The sequence below is a fragment of the Mastigoproctus giganteus genome, chromosome 1 (assembly GCF_048544385.1).
Source record: "Mastigoproctus giganteus isolate SK-2022 chromosome 1, ASM4854438v1, whole genome shotgun sequence".
NCBI lineage: Eukaryota > Metazoa > Arthropoda > Arachnida > Uropygi > Thelyphonidae > Mastigoproctus > Mastigoproctus giganteus.
The window spans coordinates 244,502,193-244,528,678 of record NC_143575.1 but is presented as its reverse complement, the minus strand read 5'-3'; the positions used below and the strand labels follow the sequence as shown (position 1 = coordinate 244,528,678).

At 33.9% G+C, this 26,486-nt stretch overlaps 1 protein-coding gene across 1 annotated transcript in view; it reads left to right on the top strand.

The window, feature by feature from the left end:
• IntS6 (integrator complex subunit 6) overlaps positions 1–26,486 on the top strand; it is a 324,867-nt gene that overhangs the window by 125,712 nt on the left and 172,669 nt on the right. The window lies entirely within an intron of this gene.

The window sequence follows — 26,486 nt, the reverse complement described above, 5'->3', positions numbered from 1 at the left end:
TTTTGACTGTATATTTCATTGTAGAAAAGAATTTCCACACACACACACACACACACACACACACACACACACACACACACACACACACACACACACACACACACACACACACAGTCTAAAGTTAGCAATACTGCATTAAAATACATTTAATTTATGAATTTCTTTTTTTCCATACAAACTGTGTGAAAGAAAGAAATGATAATTTCCACATTTCTATTTGTTTGATTTTCATGAAACTTGGGATAGATGGCTCAACAAATCTTTCTATATGAACCAAATATAAAATTTCATGAAAATTCCATCCACTGGGAGTCCCTCTGTTACGGATAGATGGACATGGTGAAGAAATAGGAGCTTATTCATATGTGCTAATGTTCCTGAAAATGGTCTATTAAAGAAATTGCCATTTCATTAATATGTCTTCATATATTTTTTTTTAAATAAACTAATATATTTTCAATAAGGCTTCTTTTCCAATTTCAGAAACACATTCTTAATAAATTTTTCTCTGATTACACTTTTGATTTTTTTCAGCTATTTTCATCTTGTAATGCAACTTTCCCTTCAGATATTTTCTGAATCTTTATTAATTTCACAAGCAGTGTTTGATGGCACTAACAAGACTTCTTTCTGTTTATTTTTTCTGTTTATTTTTCCTATAAATTTTTCATAATTTGAATTTTTTGTTATATAATATCTTTTGGGATTATATTCTTTACATATGGCTATTATTTCAGAGCAAGTTAAACATATTTGTTTATCTTCATATTTTATAAAAAATAATTATTTATCATTCTGTTGAAATGCTCATCTGTCATAATCTACTTTTTTAATTTTGCTTGCAGTGGATACTTATAAATAAAGCTATAAAATATTTAATAATTTGTTATCTACAGTATTTTTAACTTAAAAGTGCTCTTAACTTAAATGGAAACATTTACCTTTTTAAATATAAATTTTTGCCCACTATTATATGTATGTTATTGACACAGCGTAAAACTGTTGTCCTCTGTGTTTGTTGCAACTTATCCTTTCCCTGCTGAGTAGGAATGTGTTTGAGCTGATCTATTTGAGCTGTCCACAATGTATATTCTGTGAACTGTAGTTTTAAGAAATACACATATACATCAAAAGCAGCACATGTATGCACTGAATGTATTCACTATGCATCTGTGATATCACACAAAACTTGGATGGCTTGGTTCTGCATATGTCTGTGTTTCACAGACTTTAGTATAGTTGGCACCCAGTTTTTCAGAATTTTTTTTTTTTTATTGGCTCAAAATATAAATTCATATACAAAAAAATAAATAAAATAAATTTTAACTCTTTGTATAATCTTTATAACAATAAATCATTTATTGTGTTTTTCTTTTATAACTTTTACATAACTAAAAAGAGAAATAATGTGAACAATGATATTTTTTAACAATACACAGCAAATTTATGTTGGAAACAAAAGACATTTTATCCTCAAATCTGGTTCAACATCCAGTCTATTATATTACTAGTTTTTGAAGAAAGACATGAAACTAGTTTCACATTTATGTTCACCTTCCATTTTTGTGAATGTTACGTGATAATAATAGGATTGTGCAATTATTTATATATTTCCTAAGGACCAGTACTGGGCCATGGACTACATTTTGGGAAACAGTGGTCTCTACCCACACTGATGCTGCGATGCACAGTGGCTAAAAGGACAGTAGCAGCGTGGCCATATGAGAAGTGTTTCTTTTCACTGCGAGCACAGGATGAAATATGTTACATCAAAATGTTGAGTAACAGGTGCAATCCAATTACAAGTTGCAGAATTATCCATAAACTATTGAAGAATTGATTTTACACTGGCAGGCTGTTTTCTCAAAATTAATTTACAGTGAGTGTGGATAGAATATTTATGTGGGCTGGATAGAATATTTATGCAGGCTGGATGTTTCCCACTCCTGGAATAATTATTTAAAGGCACAGTAAGCGTGTATTTAGTTTTTAAGGCAATTTAATTGCTGGAATCATACTGCATTATTTATACTTCATATTAAAAAAAAAACACTGTGTGTACCCTGTACGCACGAAAGATGCTACATTTTATGTGAAAACTTCCTTGGCTTGGATGAGGTTAAAGGAGTTTAGTATGAAAAGAAGCTAAACACGTTTAACATTTTAAAGCATTTATTTTTTTTCGACAGTTTCTTGAATTGGAGATTGTAATACATGTTCAATAGGTAATTTACTTACAGTGGGGTTGGGTTAGCTAAAATATGATACATACACTTGAGATTGTAAAGAGTGTGAATGTCTTTGAAACACAGCATCAATTATAGTTCCATGATTAGTAGTTGATACAGATCTAGAAGCATTTAACATTAGTCCAAATTTATTTTCTAGGAAATCAGTTGAAGGTTTGGTTTGAGTATCTGCAAAATTAATGTTGAAATCTCCACTTAGTATCATTGGTATTCGGTCGCATTTCTTGTGAGAAAATTGTTGCAATGCAGCTCCTTCAATCGTGTAAGGAAGTAAAATGAAATGGATGAATTCAATGATTTATTCAATCTTTTGGTTAGGTGAAATGTAAATGACTACCAACAATATTGTTTGACCATCAGGAAGAAGGCATTGAACTGCACAAATGTCTCCAAAAGGTCTAACACCCATGGATTTGCCAACGGTTTGTCGATAAATCACTTCCATATGAGAAGTAACAACATGAGTACAATTTTCTCTCTTATGATAAACTGCTAAACCACCAGCTTGTTGATCTTCTCATTTGAATTGAACGACACAATCAAAGTTAGGTATGTTTACTTCTTTGTTATTTAGCCACGTTTCAGAAAGTAGAAGTAAATTGGATTGTTGTGTGACTGCATCAGTGAGATCGTTACTGTGAGCACTAAAACTTTGACAATTTAACGTTAGAATTGAAAGATCTTGTCATTTACTGATGAACTCGTATAAAGTAAATAGAGGATTACTCAACAACCTGGTCATTTCAGCTTGAAGTGCAAGAGTGGATGTAGTGTTTCTCAGTCCATGATAAAATTTCTTTTCTCCATTTGCAGCAATAATGTAAAGATCATTGATATTGGTAACTCGAGATGATGCAACATAAACTAGTTGTTGTTCATTACATTTCTCGTATTCATAAATTACAGAGTCAAAAGTACCTCCCTGAGCTTTAAGGATGGTAATAACACAAGCCAGTATTATTGGAAAATGATTTTGTTTAGCAGATGTTGTTATTCAACAAAATGCTCTTACTTCTTCTTACAATTGGTATGGCTTCTAAACCTATTTAGCAAACTGACGAGCCTTCGTTCCCTCCAAGTTGAAGCTCATTGTTGCAGTATACTCTGTCTAACTGGTTCAGGAATCAATTGAAAATCCTCAGGTAATTTTTTCATTTTTTAATAATTCATTTGAACTCAAATCTTCTGGATAGAAATCTTCAGGAAGTTCTTGAATATAATTTTTTGTTGTTGACGGTCCAGCTTCTTAATGGGAGGTTGATGTAGAAATTTGACGTTGATCAAAATCTTGAGAAGCAGATTTTATTAAACTCTGCATTTTTTTTTTTTTTTTTTTGGTTCTGAGTGTTTTTGAACTCATTCTTTTGTCGACATGGGAAGCTTCTTCAGTGGCTTTGAAGCTTTTATTCTTGAATACTTCTCGATTTCCCTCAGCTGGGGCACCTCCGTAGCCAGGTGGGAAGGAGCAGCAGTGCGTAGCATACGCTTCTTGATTAGACCGGGATTCGAGCCCGTCACCACCAAATACGGAGGATGCGGAAAGGTCAGGGAATGACCACCGCATATTCCCGGAGCATATGGCCTTAGTTGCTAATGCTCCTAAAAACCAAATAACAACAAGAATCCTCAGCTGGAGTTTTAGCCATAAAACACTTTTATAAGTATTTTTACAATTCAGTAGTTAGCGAAATCCATTTATAGACTAGTATGATGTCATAACCAAAAACAACTGCAAGAAGTTAGTTTGTTGAAGTGATTGTTTTATTGTTGCATTCTCGAATCAAAGCCATTTAAATTTTAAGCAATGAAATGGTCTTGTGTGAAAGAATATTCTTTAATAAAATCTGTATTTTTTTCGCTCTCCATGTTTTTGAACTCATTCCTTTTTGACACGAGAGGCTTCTTCGGTAGCTGTGAAGCTTTTATTCTTGCATAATATTACTACCCGCTGCTTACTCTACCGAATAAATTTTAGTGACTGAGTTAGCAGCCTTTAGGAAGTTACGTCATTTCTGTATCTTAGTATCAATTTACTCTACTGAATCAACTACTTACCCTACCAAATCAAACTTAGTGACTGAGTTAGCATCATTAGCACCATTTAGGAAGTGACATCATTTAAAAACTAACAGCCACCTAATAGGAAGTGACATAATTTGCATCATTTAAAATCTAAATGGTCAACTTACTTCATTACCAATCAATTGCATCATTTCCATTACAAGAAAATTTCATTACCGATAGATTTTACTCTAGTGCCACTATAGATGTTTTCACATCAAAAATATTCAACAAACACAACATCCACACTAGAGGCAGCAACATTTGAATCCACAACCTTTATTTCTTAGGACCAATCAGGCAGTGTGATTGGTACCCATGGACCAATCAGGCAGTGTGGATAAACATTTTGGCTTAATGCTGGTGACCATCATTCTTTGGAGATTATAGGGGTCACAACTATTATATTCTATTGGAATGAGCAGCAGCCCGGAAAGCAAGTTGCTGGGGATTTCAGGAACTGCTGGGGGCTTATGAGACAAGAAAATACAGGGTGCCATAATTAAAGTATCCATATTCAGAATTCTCTGTAGCTCTAAGTAATAAGCAGAATGCTACCAAAATCAGTAAGTAAACTATTCAAGGCGTGGGGAGAAGGATCCTGTGAAAAAAAAAATAGTTAAAAAATCTGCCAATAGGGGATAATATGGCGCTGTACAAGAGGAAAGACATGACAAAGTACCAACAAATAAATAACTAAGTTAAACCTTGATGAAATTACAAATTTTTATTTGTGCTCTTTGCAAAAAAACTGAAAGAAACTGAAAACTGGCAGAGAAAATGGTTTCACAACTCCAAACTCACTCACAGTTTACTCCCATTGATTGATGATGTCACTGATGGTGGAGTTGGTTTTTGATGTGATTACCATTGTTCTAGACCAGAAATTGCATTCAATGTACAGTGTGCTCAACTGCAGAATGCAACATTTGGTCCAGAACAATGGTAATCACAGATGTTGTGATACATTGTCTTTTAAGACAGTCGGGTTAGGGACACTTCCTCGATAGACATTGGCCTTGAGGTGACCCCACAGCCAAAAATCACACAGTGTAAGGTCAGGCGAACATGGTGGCCATGCAATGGGAAACAAATGACTAATGACTCTTTCTGCACTAAAGTGATGCCGGAGAAGCTGCTGTATTGGTCGTACGATAGGAGGAGGAGCCCCATCTTGCATAAAAATTGTTTCAGACAGGCATCCTCTTTGCTGCAATTGAGGAATAATGAAACTGCTCAGCATGTGATGATATCTTTTTGCTATAGCAGCAGGTGGCTGCTCCTGCTGGTGCAATTCCTCAAAAACAGTATGGCCCTAGGATGAAATTTGAAGTCACACCAGACAGTTATTTTCGGGAAGTGCAATGGGATTTGTTGAATAGCATGTGGTTCTTCTGAAGCCCATATTCAGCAGTTTTGAGTGTTGAAAGTCCCATCGAGATAAAAATGAGCCTCATCTCCCCAAAGAATGTTTCATGGCCAGGCATCGTCCACTTCCATTCTGGCCAAAAACGTTAGAGCAAATGCCATTAATTTTTCAGGATCATCTTTTTGAAGCTGCTGCTGACGACTGATCTTGTATGGATAATTAGTGGATTAGTTTCTGAAGAATTTTCCACGCAGTGGAATATGGGACATCCAATTGCCTCACTACTCCCTATGCGCCGCTACTAGTTCCAGCAACTGTATCTATGGATCGGTCGACGATACCTGAGGTGAAACTAGCTTCCTTACTCTTCCAGGCTTAACAACAAAGGACCCAGTTTCCTCAAATTTGTTAATCATCCTAAATGCCGCAGCTGATAAAGGACTAGATGTCAGTTCTCACAGCGTCTAAATTCAAGAGAGTGACTGGTGCATTGCATTCACTCATTAACGTAGAACTTCTCAATTAAAGCATGATCAGGCAGAGTGAGACGCATTGTTAGCAGTAAACTAACAGAATATGCTTACATGTTTGCATTGTGCCTTTATAGCTCTCTGCTGCTGGGAAAATTAAATTAACTCAGATTTATGCAAATTTTCTGCTCTCTTGGGTGTCTTATTTTTTAGTTTGGATTTAAAACTTTAGTGCAATTTAGTTTTTGTTTTTTGCAAAGAGCACAAATAAAATTTGTAATTTTATTAAGGTTTGTCTTAGTTATTTAGTTGTTGGTAGTTTGTCATGTCTTTCCTCTTGTACAATGCCATATTATCTCCTATCGGCAGATTTTGGAGCTGTTTTTTTTCACAAGATCCTTCTCCCCATGCCTTGAATACTTTACTTACTAAATTTGGTGGCATTCCGCTTATTACTTAGAGCTACAGAGAGCTTTTAATAGGGATACTTTAATTATGGCTACCCTATACATGAGCTGTGTTAGAGTAACTAAGAGTAAGAACAGGTGCATAAATACTTGTATGTACGCCAATGCTAGGAGTATAGTAAATAAATTTGACGAATTTGAAGTGCTGTTTAAGACATTCAAGGTGGATATTGTTGGGATATCAGAGACGTGGTGTCACTCAGATATAAGGGATGCAGAATTGGAATTTGGGGAGTATAATGTGTATAGGAAGGGAGGTGAAGGGGGAGGGGTTATGCTGTTAGTTAAGAAACTTAAAATCTAAGGAAGTGCATCCAGTTGACATAGATGGACGGTGCAATGGTGGACTGAGTCAGTTTGGTGTGAAAGCACTGGGAAATCAAAAATGAGGGTAGGAGTTTGTTAGAGGCATAATGACTCTGATGAGTACAATGAACAATTATACAGAAAAATAGAGTGGGCCAGTAAATCAGTGTCTTATAATGAGGGATTTTAAACTTCCCAGATATAGACTGGAACTTGTGGGTTGGTCACTCACATACTAGCAAGGCTTTTGTGGATTTATTGGATGATTGTTTTCTACAGTAGCATGTTAGAGAGGCAACCAGAGAGAGTAACACTCTTGATCTGATTATCAGCAGTGATTATTCGTGCATTAAGAATTTACAGATAAAGGAACCACTAGGTGGCAGTGATCACAGTGTACTGATGTGGGATTTACTTAAAGATGTAATTACCATCAGGGTAAAGAGAAGGGTTTTGCTTTTGTAAAGGTGACTACAGTGGTCCATGAAATTTTTTAAGTTCTATACAGTGGGACTAACTGATGATGTTACCAACAGCAAATTCTAAATGGGAAGCATTCAAGGAAGTAATCTTGGAAGCTGTTGGCTTTTTTTGTTCAAACTAAGAAATACTGTTCTAGGTTCAGGCCCAAATGAATTTCAGATGAACTAATGAGACTCGTGGCAGAGAAGAAAAATGCATGGGATGCATATAAATTATCAGGTGACACAGAAGCCTATGGTAGATATAAGCTAGTCTGAAATCAAGTCACAAATAAGGTTAGACAAGCGAAGGCAGATTATGAGAAATCTTTGGCAAAGGATGCAAAGAAAGGCAACAAAGTTTTCTTTACTTATATAAACTATAAAAGGAAGGGGGCGAATCAGATTGGTCCACTTGATATCAGTGGTTTGACTGTAGATAATCATTCTCAGACAGCTGCCAAACTAAATGAGTATTTTGCCTCTACATGAGAAGCTATTTAAGGAGGAGAGGGCCAGATATTTATCAGACTCTAAAAGGGAGTTAAATGATTTTGTAATAACTGAGAGCGATATGGAGGAGAAATTATGGAAATTAAACATAAGAAAGGCACTGAGGTGTATGGGATCTATCCAGTTATATTAAAGGAGGTGGCAAAGGAAGTATGCAAACCCTTAGCCATAATTATGAAAGCATCCTTGGACTCAGGGGAAGACCCCACTGACTGGAAATGTGCAAATGAATCTCCAATTCACAAAGGGGCATCCAAAGGGTGACACGAGTAATTACAGACCTGCTAGATTGACTTCTGTTCCAGGGAAAATAATGGCATCACTGGTTAAAGAAGCATTGCAGGATCATCTAGACAAGACTGCAGTAATAATTCAGACACAGCATGGGTATGTTAAGGGAAAGTCTTGTCTGACCAATTTAATTGGATACTATGATGTGGCCAGAAAGGAGCTGGATGCAAAAAATAATTTTGATATCACATACCTGGATTCCGGGATGGCTTATGATACTGTTGCACATGGAAGACTACTTAGAAGACTAAATGCACAAGGCATAATATGTTATGTGTTGAAATGAATTATATAATACATTAATTAATTAATGTATTATATAATTCATTTCATTCATTAATTATATAATATTGGTGTAAATACACCAATATTATATAATTAATTTCAACCCATAACATATTATGCCTTGTGCATAATATGTTATGGGTCTAAATACTATAATTACCTACACCATTTGGCATCTCTCATATTGTGAAATTAACTTCACAACTGTGATAACATGTTTGCATTACCAGGGTACCTGCCTGCCCACCTATCAATGAGCCAACAAGCACTGAAATGGTGCTGCCTGGGTGGCAGTGCCCACTAAGAATTGAGAATAAATAACAGTAGTCTCCTCTATTAGAGAAGCATTGTTTATTCAAAGTAGTGTAATACCTGGTATCTCATTGAAGGTAGCCACAATATGAGATAAAATCAAATGATGCCTGAACACTACTTATGTAGTTAAACGTATGGGTAAACTATGGTGTATTTACACCATTATTATATAATGGAAGACTACTGTACAAATTGGAGCAGTATGGCATTAAGGGCAAGTTGCTACAATGGATAAAAGGATGGTTGAGTGGGAGAAGACAGAGAGTGGTAATCAGTGGACAGCTCTTCGTGGACTAATGTTATTAGTGGTGTCCCCAGGGTTCAGTTTTGGGCCTATTGTTGTTTTGTATATTTATCAATGATATTGATGAAAGTATATCAAGCTTAATGTCAAAGTTTGCAGATAATACAAAGATTGGCAGGGTTGTTAATAACAGTAATGACAGTATGCTGCTGCTGCTGCAGCAGCAGCAGCAGGATCTGGAAAAGTTGGGCAGATGGGCTGAGCAGTGACAACTGAAGTTTAACATTTACAAATGCAAAGTACTGCATATGGGTAGCAATAACCCCATAGTAACATACCAACTGGGTTGTGTTACACTCAGGATAGTGGAGAATGAAAGAGACCTGGGGGTAATTGTGCAGTCAAATATGAAGTTTTCTGAGCAGTGCAGACAGGCTGCCAGAGCAGATCATGGGGTATTGTCAATGATATACAGGAATTTTGCTAGTAGGGAAAATGAGGTGATTATCCCTTTGTATAAGGCAATGGTCAGGGCACATCATGAGTACATACAGGTCTGGGGCCTCATTTTAGGAAGCATATAGAGTTGCTTGAGTATGTACAGAGAAGGGAAACAAGATTGGTGAGTGGAAGAAAGAGGTCCTCTTACCAAGAAAGGCTTAAATTCTATAAATTGCAGCTTCTGGAGACTAGGCACCTGCAAGGTGTATAAGGGCTTCTTTGAATTGAGCAGGCACAATGCTGATAGGATTCTTCCTCTTGCTCAGATTACAAACCTCAGGAGGCATAAACTGAAATTGAGAAAGACAGTTGTTGAATAGATGTAAGGAAATTTGCGTTTAGCCAGCTGGTAGTTGATAGCTAGAACAAACTTCCATCTATCGTTTTGGAAGTTGATAGCTTAAATAAATTCAAGGCAGAACTAGACAAACATTTGGAATGAATGAAATGGGAAGGGTTTTTTTTTTTTTTTTTTTTGGCTGATGCTGTATAAGCTTGCTTTCTTGCATTGTTTGCCTCTACTAATGCTAATGGTATTTATCTAATAAAAATAATGAATTATCCTTGAAGACTTAGACTATATGTATAACCTTCAAAAAAAAAAAAAAAAATCTGAATGTGCTGTATCTCTGAGTGATGCTAAATTTGTGAGATTCTGTTGTATGTAATTTGCATAGCATCCACCATCCAACATATTAGTTTGTTTGTCCATACGTGATTTTCATAATTTTATCATCAGCTGGTGTATGAACCTCATTGAGAGCTTGCATGCTTGATCTGGAACACAGGGTTAGCTGGTTGTATTGTGGTGTACTGTGCTTTCTGTGATTTTTGATTTTTTGCTGATTGCTGAATAGACACTCTGTTCTCTACCTTTTTGACTACTCTTCCAGTGTGAAGGTATAGTTGAAGTGCCCTTTTATACTGAGAGTATAGTCCTAAGTGTTCTTTGTAGGTATGAGAAAAGTTAAACATATCCTAAATGTTTCTTTCTCCCCTTCAAAAAAAAAAAAAAAAAAACCGCCATAACTTCACAATGCAGTCTACAAGGTCAGCTGCCATTGTGACAAACAGTGTGTGTGTGTACCATATAGTGATAGTCTGAATTGGAACGCATGTCGGTAACATTATGATCAGGTGTGGATGTCCACAGTATAAAAGAAAACCAAAAGAAAGCCCCAGAATACTCCACCATAGACAGTGCAGAAAGTTCAAAGAAGCCTGGGCCATACAGTCCCAAGTCGAACAGGAGACAGTATCCCCCTCCTCCCTCCAAGCTTACATTTTTGAGGAATGTATACAGCAGACTCCTAAAGATAGGATAGTTAGTTTTCCTATTTTTAGGGACTGCAGTTGGTCAGAAGTTGTACTCTAGTTTCATAAGATGTTTTGGTTTCATTTCAGCTATTAGAAGTGGCATTTCCATGTTTTTTTGTGATTCAATTAAACCCATTTATATTTGTGTAGATTTTCAAAAACATTTTATTTCTCCTAATTATTTACTCTGAATTGAGTTCTCTTATCTAAGAATTGAGTTATTTTCTGCACCAAATGTATTAGAGGTCAGACACTTTTTTTGTAATAAAAAGTTCTAATTCACACACAGAAAAAGTGTTATTTATTTTAATTCCAAAGCATATTCTCACTGCAGTATGTCCTGCAAATTGTTTATCAGTGTTTTTATGTGTACATTGAATTCTTTTAAATACAAACAATGGTGCCAGGTGACAAAAGCAGAAAGTGCTTTTTCACCTGGCACTGTTAATTAAAAATCTGAATTCATGGACCATCTGAATTAAGATGTTTTTCATTTTGAAAAATGGAAAACATCTTAATTCAGATCACCCATATCATTTCAAACATTAATCCTATTTCAGTTTTAAATACAGAAGTCTGGAAATTGCTATGAATATTTTTAGTGTAGATTTAGGAAAAAGCAAAGAAGATTACTTATATAAGTAATCTTCTACATCATGACAATAAAGTAATCTGAAATGTTCGTCATTATGACAGTAAGTGAAGAAATGCATCATATTTTGCCAATGTTTTGATGGGTTTCTTTTGTATTAATATCTTTTAATTTTAATGTTTGTGTAAGTTTATGGTCCTGGATAATGTATTTATATGTGTGTATGCATATATGCTACCACAGAAAGATGTGCAACCATTTGTTAACTATTGTACTAGTATAACAGCTGCAATAAATAAAATTAAATAATTAAATTTCTTTTTATATTCCAATGCAGTCACAAGGTGGCTAGAGCAGTTAACAGTATATATATATATCAGAGGTTCCCAAACTTTCTCTGTTCACGGCAGCCTTAGTGTCTTAATAATTTTTTCACGGTGCCCCTAGGCCAAAAGAAATACCTAACAGTTCCATTTATTAAGTAGTTGGGTCCAAACAACTTAATAAGTAATGTTGAAACTGTGAACTACCTTGAGCTAGTAGTTCGAGTCTACTAGTATAACAGCTACAATAAATAAAATAATTAAATTTCTTTTTATATTCCAATACAGTCACAAGGTAGCTAGAGCAGTTAACAGTATATAGCAGAGGTTCCCAAACTTTCTTGGTTCACGACGCCCTTAGTGTCTCAGTAATTTTTTCATGGTGGCTCTAGGCCAAAATAAATACCTAACAGTTCCGTTTATTAAGTAGTTAGGTCCAAACAGCTTAATGAGTAAAGTAATGTTGAAACTGTGAACTACTTCGAGCTAGTGGTTCATGCAGTGTCTGACAGATGTTGAGTATCGCTGTTTCCCTCGAAAATTTAAAATATCCCGCGGTACCCCTGTGAGTTTGCTGCGTCGCACCGTTTGGGGACCTCTGCCATATAGGCATACAACCATGGAGGTTTCATGTTCTTTAAGGTAATAAAATACTAAACTTTGCTAGCAGCTAAGTTTAATTTTCATTGTAACTAGTCTTTGTAGCAAAATACTAGCACCACAGTTAAAATCTCTAGGTGTTCCTTGGGGATTTAATAGAGTATCAAAAAGAAAATTTTTGTTTTTTTTTATTTCAGCATTAAGTAATCATGTGGTCATGGTCATTTTAAATGCTTATGTTTGTTTTTTGTATACAAAAAAGAAACAAAGAGATAACTTAATAGCCATTACAATGTAACTGAAGAAAAGGGGGTATGGGTAATAAAACAAAGTACTTGTAGAATGAATAAACAGAAAAGACAATTTTAAAATATGGTTTTTGTTTTCATAGTGATGCGATAATTTTTACATGACATTATGTGACATACAGTTAATTGCTTTTTATTATTTGGAAGAAATATTTTGAAATGCTATTGTAGCAGAGGGGATGGATCTGTTTTTAAACTTTCTCCAGATTGCAGTTTCAAAAAGTTGGCAGGCATGCATGCATGCATGCAATAATCAGGGAATCACAGTGCAGTAAAGTGCCTATCAGTGCTAAATTGAGTTCAAAATTCAGTTGCGGACTAGTGTTACATGTAAAATGTTTGCAGAACTAAATTATGAAATGATAATTCGGGTTGGGGGGATTACGTTATTTATATTGAACCTTTGGCCATGACCATAGAAGATAAACAACAAATGGGGTTAAAGCTTAAATTGGAATTTTACTGTATAATATTATGTTGTTATTACTATTTTGTTTATTTATTTATTATTTATTTTATTTTATTTATTTATTTTTTGTAATATAATAATACAAGGAGATTTGAAGTTTCTGGTCTATCATAGAAAAAATGAAGTAATTTGGAAGTGCATCAACTTTTATTCAAGAGATCTGTGCACTTGATAGAATCTATTCCTTCATCTTTTCTCTTGGTCCTCCGACCACTCCTTGACTGTGTGAATAACATCATTTGTTCCAAAGGCACACACCCTTTCTGGAGAGTTTCTCATTAATTGTTATGAAATTTTGGTAGCAAGAAAGAATAATATTTATCTGTAATGGATTTACCCTTTAAAGGTAATTAACTAATATCATCAAAAACTTTGTTCCAAAAAACTGATTCTGTCACTTTGTTATTTAAAACTTCCTCTAGCATGGAGATCCTTCATGATGCCTCTCCATGAACTCTTTGATTTCTGGTTTGTAGTAATAAATCCAAGCTTTTCATGATCATGAGTGAAACTTGAATTTATTGGATGGTCATGGATGAAAGATAGATGTATCTTTCATCCATGAGATATCTCAAATCCTGACATATTTCAAAAGAATTGTATTTGTACAATTCAGATCACTCTCTCTCTCTCTCTCTCTCTCTCTCTTGTATTAAAATCTTCATTGTGCTGTTCCAAGGACTATTTGGTCTCTGAAACATAGCAATAAATCTAAGCTTCACTGATGATCGCTAGTTGGCTGATTATGGATAGAAGACAAATTTATTTAAATTGTGGGCATATTTCACAAAATCTGTCTTTATACAAATCACTCTCTTTCTCTTCTGGCTTACATTAAAATCTCTGTAGTACCATTGGTTCTATATAAAGAATATGTTTTTTATATGGAACATATACTACCAATTTCATGGAAATTTTTTCATATATGTTCAATTCTTTGCAGGCAGTATGTTGTTGGCCTTGGATATATTTTCATAGGATATATTTTAATGTCTTTGTTAGTGTTGTTACCCAATCAGATGATTTTTCCACATCAGGTCATACTGTAAATTGAGTTACATGCATATAAATGTTTGTGATTTTATTTTTGTCAAAAATTCAAATGTCAATAATCCAAATGAGCCAGCATTTTTTTTTTTTTTTTTTTTTTATGTTGGTGCCATAAAATAATTACAGAAAGCACTGGTTATTGTGATCACATTTGCGAATTGAGTTTTGATTCTGTTAAACGTCAATTCTAATAAGCAATGTTATCCACAGGCTAAATGAAACCTTATTACCTTATCAATTAACAAAATTAAATGATATGTAAAAATCGGAAGAATGTTATCCACAGATTAGCAAAATAAAAATAAATTTACGCTTGTGTACATAGCTTAATTAATATACATACAGTACTATCTAAACATAACATCTTGTAATCTGATATTTCTGTTCACCTGACCTTTTTTTTTTTTTTTTTGTTGTAAAATCTAAAACAGTAATAAAAGATGTGTCAGTCAATAATAAGGAACACAGCATGCAGAAATTGAAATTAACGCAATATGCACTAGTGAGATACGAAGTAAAAAGTTTACGAAGTTTAGATATAGAAATGTTTAGATATAGGAGTTTTATTCTACCATACTGTAGTTATGGTTTTGTCTTCTTTGTCTTTTAAAGGGAAGCAGAAATTTTTAACAATTGAATCAAAGATTGAGATTTTAAACAGACCTTCAAAAGGAGAAAGTGGGTCTTCGTTAGCAAAATTATACAAGGTTGTGAAGTCAACCATAACAGACATTAAAAACAACAAGGAAAAGGTTTTAAATTTTGCAACGAAACTTGATTCAGATGATGGTGCAAAAAAAAAAAAAAAAAAAAAAAATATCTATGAGAACAGCTAATGACCCATCCCTTGAAGATGCCATTTATTTGTGGTTCACACAGAGATGAAGTTTAAGACAGCCCATATCTAGACCGTTGTGTGAAAAGGTGCTGGATTTTAACAAAAAATTAGGCGGTCCCTCAGATTTTAAAGCCAGTACAGGCTGGCTATAAAACTTTAAATCATAGCACAGCATTGGAGAACACATTGAAGAGGAAATTTTATCTTGTGATTTTTCTGCAACAGAATCATTTAAAAAAAAGTTTATCAATCTTATGGAAAGTGAAGGATATTCCAAAGATGACGTATACAACGCTGATGAGACTGGAATAAACTGGAAGTCACTGCCACAAAAATCTCTTGCATCCCACTGCGAAACAGCTGCTCTCGGGTTTAAAGTGAGTAAAGAATGAGTTATAGCTATGGTTTACAGCTAATGCCAGTGGGACGCTTGCTTTTCCATTGACGTTGATAGGAAAAATCAAAGAAAACCCATTGTTTTAAAAACGTCTCCTGTGAGTTATAAAGCACAAAAATATGCATGGATGAACTCAGAAGTGTTTACCGATTGGTTTACCAACAATTTTGTTCTGAATGTCAAAAAGTATTTTGAATGAGAAGGCAAAATGGGCAAGGTCTTGCTTAGCCTAGACAATGTGCCATCACATTCTTCAGTGGAAACAATAAACAAAATATATGACAGATTCAAGGTCATGTTTCTTCCACCAAACTTTACTGCACTGCTCCAACCAATGGACCAGGGGGTCATTGAAAAGTTGAAGAGAATCTACAAAAACAAATCTTGCTTAGTTTACTTTTAGCAGAAAGCAACGATGAAAGAATCAGCATTTTTCGAAAATGCTCAGTCTCGAGGACAATTAGCATTAGTAGAGACATATGATGCAAGAAAGCAAGCTTATGCAGCATCAGCCAAAAAAAAAAAAAAAAAACCCTCCCATTTTATCCCCCTCCATTCGTTCCAAATCCTTTCCAGCTTAGCCTTAAATTTATTTAGGCTATTAACTTCCACAACAAAAGATGGAAGTCTGTTCCACCAATCAACTACCTGCTGGCTAAAGGCAAATTTCCGCACATCTGTTCTCCAATGTCTTTCCTCAATTTTTAACTGTGTCCCCTCAGGTTCTTAATCTGAGCAAGAGGAAGAATCCTATCAGCATTCAGCTTGCTCAACCCATTCAAGGCCTTATACACCTCAATCAGATCACCTCACAGGTGCCTACTCTCCAGGCACTGCAATTTGCAGAACTTAAGCCTTTTTTGGATTAGAGCATTGGTGAGGGGAACCCCTTTGTTCCCCTCACCAATCTTGTTGCCCTTCTTTGTACTCATTCTAGCAACTCTACATCCTTCCTAAAATGAGGCCTCCAGACCTGTACACAGTACTCTAGGTTGCTACATGTTAGCTGACCCGTGGGAATTGCTCACTGCGCAGAATTTAAAAAATGCTTGGAAAAAACTGCGGCCTATTGTAGAATCAAACTGAAGAAGGTGAGCAGAATTAAACTGAAGGAAATGAGGGACAAATACTGAATGAAATGATCAACTTATCAGTCAATCCCTGGGTTTGAAGATTGAGACAAAAGGTGATGGCTGGAAAATGATATTGATGCTACATGGTTGCTGTTTTAAAAGAAAATGGAATTGTGAATGTAAAAACTGGAGCTCCTGAAAATGATAGGGATGAAAACAATGGCAGAGGAAATTACATCTTGGGCATACACATGCTGAGGCATTCGTCATTGTAGAGCCTGCGATGGCTTGGTACGAGCAACAAACTGAATGCTGTCCAACCCAACTACCCTTGCTGGAAAGAGTGAGAGATCTGGCAGCAAAGAAAAAGAAATGAAGTTCAAAAATGGTGCAGCAAAAAATAAGTAATCATTTTTATTAAAGGCCTATACTACATATGCATTATTGTGACTGAAAGTTCCATTTGTTTTGTTACTTATGAATAAAAATATGTAAGTACAACTCATTGTTTTTATTTCTAAACTTACCAAGCCATTTTTTTTTTTTTTTTTTTTTTTTTTTTAGTCTCCAGAATAGTATTTTTGATAAGTTCAAAAATCTGAACAAATCGGAAGTATAAACTACCCCTGGGCCTAATTTGTTTGGATTATCAGTGCTCTAATGTATTATCATATTTATTATATTTTAAAATAAAAAAGTATGTAGTAGGCCCTAAAATTTTCAGATATCTCTTGTATGAAATTCACATCCGCTTTCCCAAAGCAAAAGTAAATTCATGAAGATGGTTATAATGCATGGATATCATGAACATTTATTAAATTTTGTATGGATAGTATAAATATGTATAGTAGTCATTGCAAAAATGATCACTTTTCATAATTTAGATATGACAGAGGGAACAAAATTGACTTTTTTTTTCCTCTGATTATTTTTTTATAATTTTTTAATACTAGAATATTGGCAGTGATAGGAATTAATCAACTCAGTGTGGAAACCTTAGCATATGCCATACTGTATGTTCATTCATACATACAAGAAAATGAGCTTGTTTCTCCAAGTAATTTACTGCTTTATAAAAGATTGAAGTATCATCTTGTTATAATTCATTATTTAATGCAGCATGAAAAACTAATATTTTGTTTTAAGGTGGAAATATCTTTATAATATAGGGTGTTCATTTTGTCATATGTCTCAGCAGACAGAAGAATTTTAGTTTTCCCTTACTGATGACAAGCAATAGAATTTGATTGTCCATCTTTCATAGCAAGATGGACAATCAGATTAAAAAATAATAATAATAATTTTGATTTGCTGATGAAAATATTTGTTGGTTTTTGCAATACTGATATGGCAAATTAAAGCCATTGCTAGTATTTAATATTTTGTTATTGGCAGAAACTGCATGTTCTGTTACCAAAAATATTGCCAATTTAACCCATCAGTGATGGGGTGGAATTCTCCCCCCCCCAATATATTTCATAAAATAAAAATTTTTCAATCGTACTGTACTCTTCAGAATCTTTCAAGAAAATTCCAAATGATGAATCAGTGGCAGTAAACTCCTTCCTGTTAAATATGGTTAAAATGCACTCTGAGTATGTGGTGGAGATGCACTCATTTTCTTATGAATTATTTGCACTCTTTTTCTTGTGAAAAGGTTTAACTTCACTCAATTCAGTGGATCATTTGCATGAGTGATTCAATTTTTCTTTTGTTTTTGTTGTAGAAAGATGTGTGCGCATGTGAGTGTGTTATGCTTTTCATTTTATTTGAAAATTATTATTTTGATAAAATAATTAAGAGTGGGAAAATGACAAAAATATGTAAAAAATAAACTACTATAATTAATTTATATGTAAGATAGTTATAACGTTAACAACCAGAAATATTCAGATACAGAAAATGCTTATAAACTTCTGAAAGGTAGATTATAAAAATGAGCTTCTTTTTTTTTTTTTGACCAAGTAGATTATAAAATTAAAGAAAAAAAAAAAAGATAGTATATAACAGAGGTATGGTGCTCAATACATTCTGCATTCATATCAATATTTGTAGAAGAATAAGAGAAATTTACTTCAATATGATAACGTAGAACACTTCCGCATGATACTCTCCAGAAATTAAAATGAATAAAAGATTAATGCAATATAATTACAGTAAAAAATCAATAGAAAACAATTCAAAAATTAATTATTTTTGAATTGTTTACTATTGATATTTTACTGTAATCATATTGCATTAATCTTTTATTCATTGTAATTTCTGGAGAGTATCATACGGAAGTGTTCTACATTATCATATTGAGGTAAATTTCTCTTATTCTTCTACAAATAGAACAGAAAAAAAGATACTGCATTATGCTAACAAAATTTTACAGAAAAGCATTGTGTTATCTGGGGGGGAAAAAACATCAGAAATCTCCATAACTGTGTACTGTAAACATTTTAAAATGGGGTGGATTTTTGAGTCCACACCAATGCTCATTCTTCAGAATTTCACACCATCACTGACAGGTTAAAGGACCTGCAATACGTTGGACTTCCTTGTTTATATATACCACTATTTTCATACATTAATACTATGTTTTAATTTGATTAGCCAAATTAGTAACTTAAAAATTAAAATATCAGAAGTGAATGTATCTTCATTGATCTTATTAGTTAGAAAACTAATACATAAATGTAGGCTCTTTATATGTGAGATCGCAATGGTTGCCACAGTAAGCTATCTTTTCCAAAGCAAAATTTGTGTCAGTCTTAACTGAAGATTTTTCATATGACATGCAATTTTGTGCTTGCATTTGTAAATGCTTGTTAAACCTTCATATGTTCAGATGCTATATTATTGCTCTTCATAAAACACATGAACGTTTCATCATTGATCAGAAGTCACTGATCGAACTTCAATCTTTTTCAGTCTCCAGTTGAAAGAAACAGCTGGGCTCTCAATTTCCTAGGTGTATCCATCCACAGTGATATACAATAAAGGAGAATATCTTTTGGTACATGCAATTTTTTTTATATAAAACCTTCTTTAAAAGATTCTATTTGCTCTAGGGATTAAAAAGAATCCCTGAATGCCTAATTTTCCTCTTATAGGCTCAAAAATAACAAAATATTATTGTTTAACAATTATATTAGATTATAATATGGCTGCATAGCATGGTTTTTTTTTTTTTTTTTTTTATTTGGGAGATAAAGGAAGGAAATTAATCCCTTCAACTTTTGCTTTGATATATGTATGGTTTGTCATTAGAAGAAACAGTTATTTATTCAAGTAAATTTGTACAAGACTTAGAGCAATATCATCAAATTCCACTTATCATTAAAATTGATTCCTAATAATAAAGAACAGAATATTAAATATTTTTTAAATTGATCCTTATGATTTGGTGTTTCATTGATGAATTTTGCTGTCAGTTTTCATTAACATTTTTTTTTTTAAATTACTGTCAATTTTCAGTTTTTGTTGAGAAATTAAGAAATTTAGGAAATTTTAGAAATGTAAGACTGTCAGTTGATAAACATATTTTCTTTTTAAATATTGTACTTGTCACCATAGTTAAAATGTATTATTTGGAAAAATTAATTGCGATTACATTTTCAGATAAGGTTCAAATAACTTGGTATACATATTGAAATAGGGATTATTTCCATGTGTATACCAATGGCCTACTTCATTTGATTTATAATCTCATAAATGGGATGCATGTGTTTTTTGTGTATAAATGCATTAAAACTTCATGTCATTTTACCATTGTGGACCAATCAGTAATCCTAATTAACAAGTTATGCTAAGCAAAATACAAATTGCTGGACACTTAAAGGAATGAAGGTGAGTTCATATACCACTCTAAAAATAAAGGCAGGTGAACTGCGAAAATTTAATAACAAAAGCAGGCTGTGTTATTTATAAATAGTAAAGAAGTCAACTCCACAGTCAATTAAAATAAAGCTTAATTGATAGCAGTGTTCTGATTAGACATTGTGGTGGTGCTAGATATTTTTCTGCATCAGAATACCACTCCTGATTAAACATAAATTTTAATTAAATGTATTAGTATTAGAATGGCTAAGTGATGCAAGGAAGTGACTTTTGTTTTTGCATCTGCCAAAACAACTTTAAAGAAGTCTCCAGTCACTCATATTCTTCCCATTGCTAAAGAGTGATAATCCAGTTTTTCACTTTGAACTTGACCACTTTGATTATCATGGCAGGTAATTTATTCCAGTGATCTACAACTTGCTGCCTAAAGGCAAACTTCATAAGCTCTGTTATTCCCTACAAATTTTATTTGTACCTTCCACTCCTCAGTTCTTGTCTATCCTATCAGATAGAATCTATTTGCATCATTGATTTTGCTGATCTACCCTTCTTTGAATCCTCTCTAAAAGTCCTGTTGCCATTCTCAAGGATGGTAACTGCTTTAAGTACCTTTGCAGTAAATTTCCCGGTTTATCTGATGCAAAACTTAAGGAGGGTATCATCATTGGTCCCCAAATTAGAAAATTGGTTTTAGACGGTCAGTTTGAAACTACTATGACTGACGTTGAAAGAGAAGCCTGGATTGCTTTTAAAAGTGTAATGGAAATCTTTCTAGGAAATCATAAATCACAGGATTATGAGAAAATTCAAAATATGCTCGAAAAGCTTCGCAATTTAGGTTGCAATATGAGCATCAAAATTCACTTTTTGCATGCCCATCTTGATTTTTTCCCTGAAAATCTTGCACAGATGAGCAAAGAACAAGGGGAGAGATTCCATCAGTACATAAAGGAAATGGAGCAGAGATACCAGGGAAGATGGAATACACGCATGATGGCCAACTACTGCTGGTGTTTAAAAAGAGAGAAACCTGGCATACTTAAAAGAAAAATGATTAAACATTCTTTTCAACCAAAGACATGAAAGTCTGATTAATGAAAGTTTCAGAATTTTGATTAATACTTGTTAGTATTTACATATTTTTTTATATATGAAAATGTAATCCTATCAATTTGTCATTACTAAATACAATAAAGTTATATACTTTCGTAAAAAACAATACTTTTTTTATTTCTTAAATTGTGATGTATCTGGATGTGAAAAAAATCAAAGTCATAGAAAAAAATCAAAGTCATATTTGAAATCACAGCAGCATATTTCGCCTGTAGGACCTATTGAAATTCAAACCCCAGTGAAAAAACTTATAATTGATGACATCCATCAATTATAATCAAACATGACATCCATCAGTTATGATTGATGGATGTCATGTGCCTTACCATTCTGGCCAGCTATTTACACCACATGATAAACTTCACATTTGATTGTATATTAATACTCAAACCTTTTTTTATTCTGGGCTGAATGTAATCCTAATTAGCAGATTTGACAGCTTTCTCCCTACATCACCATTGTTGATGTTAATGAAGATTAGAAACAAGAGGGTGTGAACCTTCTATGCTAGTCCACTCTGAAAAATGCCTTATAACCACCTCTGTCTTCTCCCCTTCAGCTAGTCACTGATTGAACCAATTATCTTCCCTGTAATCCCAGCTCTAGTTTATAAAGGTAATCTCTTAGGGGTGAATATATTAAAACCTTTACTATAACCTAAATATATAATGTCAGAATTCCCTCTTGTATCCAGCTGTTTTATGATCTGATCTGATCATAGTAATTAATCAGATCAATAAGGCAAGATTTTCTCTTCACAAAAGGGTACTTTGATCCCTTTAGGATTCTGTTCTTATTAAGTGGCATTATATTGTATTTTTAACACACACCATAGACTCCACTGTTTTGTGGCTGGTATGTCAAAATCACCAGTTTATAGGTTTTAATCAAAATTTTAGGTCCTTCAGTATGGATTGAAGAAATATTAACACTTCCAGTCCAGGAGGGTGATTAGTTGTAGTATTAGTAGTGGAAATAACACAAGGAAGCAGGTTTATCACCCAAAATTAAAAATGAAAGATATCCATATCATCTGCTCATCCTCTCTTATAATCTAATTCCTCCTTAAATTTATTCAACCTACCACAACATTCACAACACCAGATGGAAGTTTGTGACAAAAATCAATTACTTTCTGGTCGAAAGCAAATTTTTGCACATCTGTTTCACTTATCTTGTAACCATCCTTTTTCATTTCAAATTTATGTCCCCTCATTCAAGAAAGAGTAAAGATGCCATCAGCATATAGTTTACTCAATCCCTTGGAAGCTTTAAGCACTTTTTTTAAAGAAAATCCCAAACAAAAAAGTTATTAGAACCTATAGTATTGTGTATGTATGTTGAGATCGAATAGATGAAAGAAGAGACTTATTAACATTTCATTTGAATTTATGTAGATTGAAAATATGTAGTATAAAGGGAGTTATTCCAGAAAACAGAAGTTGAGGGAATAAATGAGAAATAAATAAAAAATGTTGGGTCTGTGAGTTTAAAGTTGGACAGTAAAAGGAAGCTGACTGGTTGTGGCATGTATTCAGAGTGATTTGGATGAGATGTCAGGAATTATAGAAGCCAATTCAGAAGAAGAGTGTCCATGGAAGTATCTGTAGAAAAGGATGCAGCACAGCAGAACATCTATGAGAATGAGTGGTGAGACTTGGTTGAGATGGGTCATTAATTAACCTAACTGCCCTCTTTTGAATGGAGTCTTAGAAACCTGAGAGAAGTTTTGGGGGTACCACTCCAGATGAGGGAACAATAGTCTATAGCAGGGTGGGTTTGAGATTTATACAGAGTGAGCAGCTGTTTGAAAGAAAAGTAATGCTGAGAGTGAAAGAAAAAACCTAGTTTTTTAGATACAGAGGAAACAACATTTATGATGTACTTATGCCAAAAAGAGATTAGGAGTCAGGGTAATTATAAATAGAGATATGTGATCTTGTTTAGAAAAAGAAATCTGTGTGTCATCAAAGATAAGCATGGGAGCAGAAGTATCCTTTTTGCAGGATATAAGACAGGACTGAGTTTTAGAAGGATTGAAATCAACTAAGTTATCTTTGCTCCACCAGAGAATTAACTGGCAATCAGCATTTAAGAAATCACTAGTGGATATTTGAAAAGTTGAAGTTGTTTGTGCAGGGCAAGGTTTCTCAAACTGGAAGGCGGAATGCAATGTTCTATCATCATCAAAACTATGGATAGGATTTCTGGTCAGTGGAAGAAGGTTATTAATATACAAGAGGAAAATAGAGGGAGAAAGAACTGAACCTTGGAGAACACCGGCATTAGTGAAGAAATTAGAAGACAGAGCCATCTACCATCACCTGCAGTGAGCAATCAGATAGAAAACTGGATACTGAATTACAAAAAACAGTTGGCAAACCATAAGATGGAAGCTTATTTAAAAGATCTTTATGCCAGACACAATCAAAAGCCTTTGAAATATCAAGAGCAACTGCTTGAGTTTCATCAAACTTTTTCACTGAATATTTCTTTAGTTGAATAACATAAGCGAGTATATTACCAGTGGATTGACACTGATGGAATCCATACTGGCAATCATTTAGGGTTTGGATGTTGATGGATTTCTCCATTACTTTAGGAAGAATAGAGGTGCAATGGGATGATAATCGGATGGGAGAGATTTGTTACCCTTTTTAGGAACTGTTTGGATATAAGCAAATTTCCAAGCAGAAGGGGAAACACCGGTGGAATAAGAAAGAATAAAAAGGTGACAGAACAGGAGCACAGATTTTGAGAACAAGTGGAGAAATACCATCAGGAGCTGCCACTTTTTTGGAATCAAGACTGTCCAAAATTCTTCTAATGTCATTTTGACGTGAAGCCACAGGAAGCATTGAATGGAGTGTACTGTAAATGGTGGGTGGTTTACCAAAATCATCAGTACATGAGTTAGAAGATAAATGGGATGCTAGCAGGTCAGCTTTATCTTTAGCTGAGGTGACAGTAGAACCATCCGGTTTTGATAGAGGTTAGAGTAGAGATGATAAAAGTTGTGGCCAATAGCTCTTGCAAGAGACCAGAATGCTCCACTACCATTTCAACAAGAATGGGACCATAGACTCCTTAATTTTGTTGACTGGGATGTCAAAATCACCAGCTTCTAGCTTTCTATCACTTTTTTTTTTTTTTTTAGGTCCTGCAATATGGATTGAAGAAATATTAATTCTTCTATTATTGGTGGCAAATAATACATGGAAGCAAGTTCATCATCCAAAAAAAGAAACTTGCCCATATCATCTAATTCCCCCTTAAATTTATTTAACCTACCTACATTCACAGCACCAGATGGAAGTTTGTTCAAACAATCAATTACTTGCTGGCTGAAAGCAAATTTTTGCAGATCTATTTTAACCATCCTTTTTCAATTTAAATTTATGTCCCCTTATGTGTGTCATCTGAGAAATCATAAGGATGCTATTGGCATTTAGTTAGCCAATCCATTGGAAGCCTTAAACACTTCAATTGGGTCTCCACAAGAGTGTCTGGTTTCTGGACACTGCAATTTACAGAACCGAGTCTTTTTTGGTAAGAGCACACTTTTATGTCCCCGTCTAAACTTGCTGCCCTTCTTTGCCACTCATTCTAGCAGATACATATTCTTCCTGAAATGAGATTTCCATGTGTATTCAGTACTCCTGATGCATATAGCATTCATGGTTTAAGCTGACTTTTCATTGCTGGAAAAATTCCTGTATATTTCTGACAAAACTCCATGAACTATCCTAGAAGTTAGTTTGCACCAATCAGAGAACCTTTTAGGCCATGTTTGCATATATTCATAAGTACTGATTGTCTTCACGTTGTCCATGCATCAGTATATTGAGTGTTTAGTATCAAACAGTGTTAACTGCAAAACATTATGCATTGTTATTTGTATAAAGTCAAACTAAAGTTGTCAAAACAAAAATGCAATTTTGTAGTTAGTGTTGTTTGACACTAAATCCTTGATATAATAACGTGATTCCAATTAGACAGATTTTCACAAAATTTTATATTTGAGCCTTTTAAAAATATTGTTGAGCCACTTCAAATTTCATCAAAATCGCGCCAATAGAAATCCAGCGTTTATTATTTTCTTTTTTCCATACAGTTTGTATGTATAAAAAAAAAAACAAAAACAAACAAATATAGACTAAATGTGGTTTTAATGCAGTATTGTTAGATTTTGACAGTGAGTGAGTGTATGCTTCACATATATTATTTTGGAATATTTGTGAACATGCTGTCATTTGTGAAGCGTGATAAATAGTATACAATTGTAATTAAACTGAACGGCTAAGTTTAGTGAACATAAGACTATAGAGTTTTGTAGTTAACGTTGTTTGACACTAAATCCTCAATATAATAACTCGATTCCAATTAGACAGATTTTCACAAAATTTTATATTTGAACCTTTTAAAAATATTGTTGAACAATTCAAATTTCATTAAAATCGCACCAATGGAAATCCAGCATTTATTATTTTCTTTTTTCCATACAGTTTGTATGTATAAACAAACAAACAAACAAACATTTTAAATGTGGCTTTAATGCATTATTGTTAAATTTTGACAGTGAATGCATGCTTCACATGTATTGTTTTGCAATATTTGTGAACATGCTGTCACTTGTGAAGCATGATAAATAGTATACAGTTGTAATTAAACTGAATGGCTAAGTTTAGAGAATATAAGACTATAGAGTTTTATTAAGTATTTTATGAAGTTATAATCTTAACAATCAGACTTTTATTAATCACAGAAATGAAAAAAATTAAATAATTTAAGAAAAAATCAAGCACTTCTGAAATGTAACATACTGCATACATTAACGAACATGTTTGTTCTCCACTAATTTGAGTGTGCATTTTTTATTCAGGATTACTGCTACCTGTATAGAGTACCTTGCATTTATTAATTTTAAAACTCAATTGTCACTTCTCATTCCATCTTGCCTAGTTTCCCTAGGTGCTCTTGCAGAAGCATACCCTGATTCTTGTTATTCTACCCTGCCCAGGGTCATGCAAAGGTACTTGGGGACCTAGA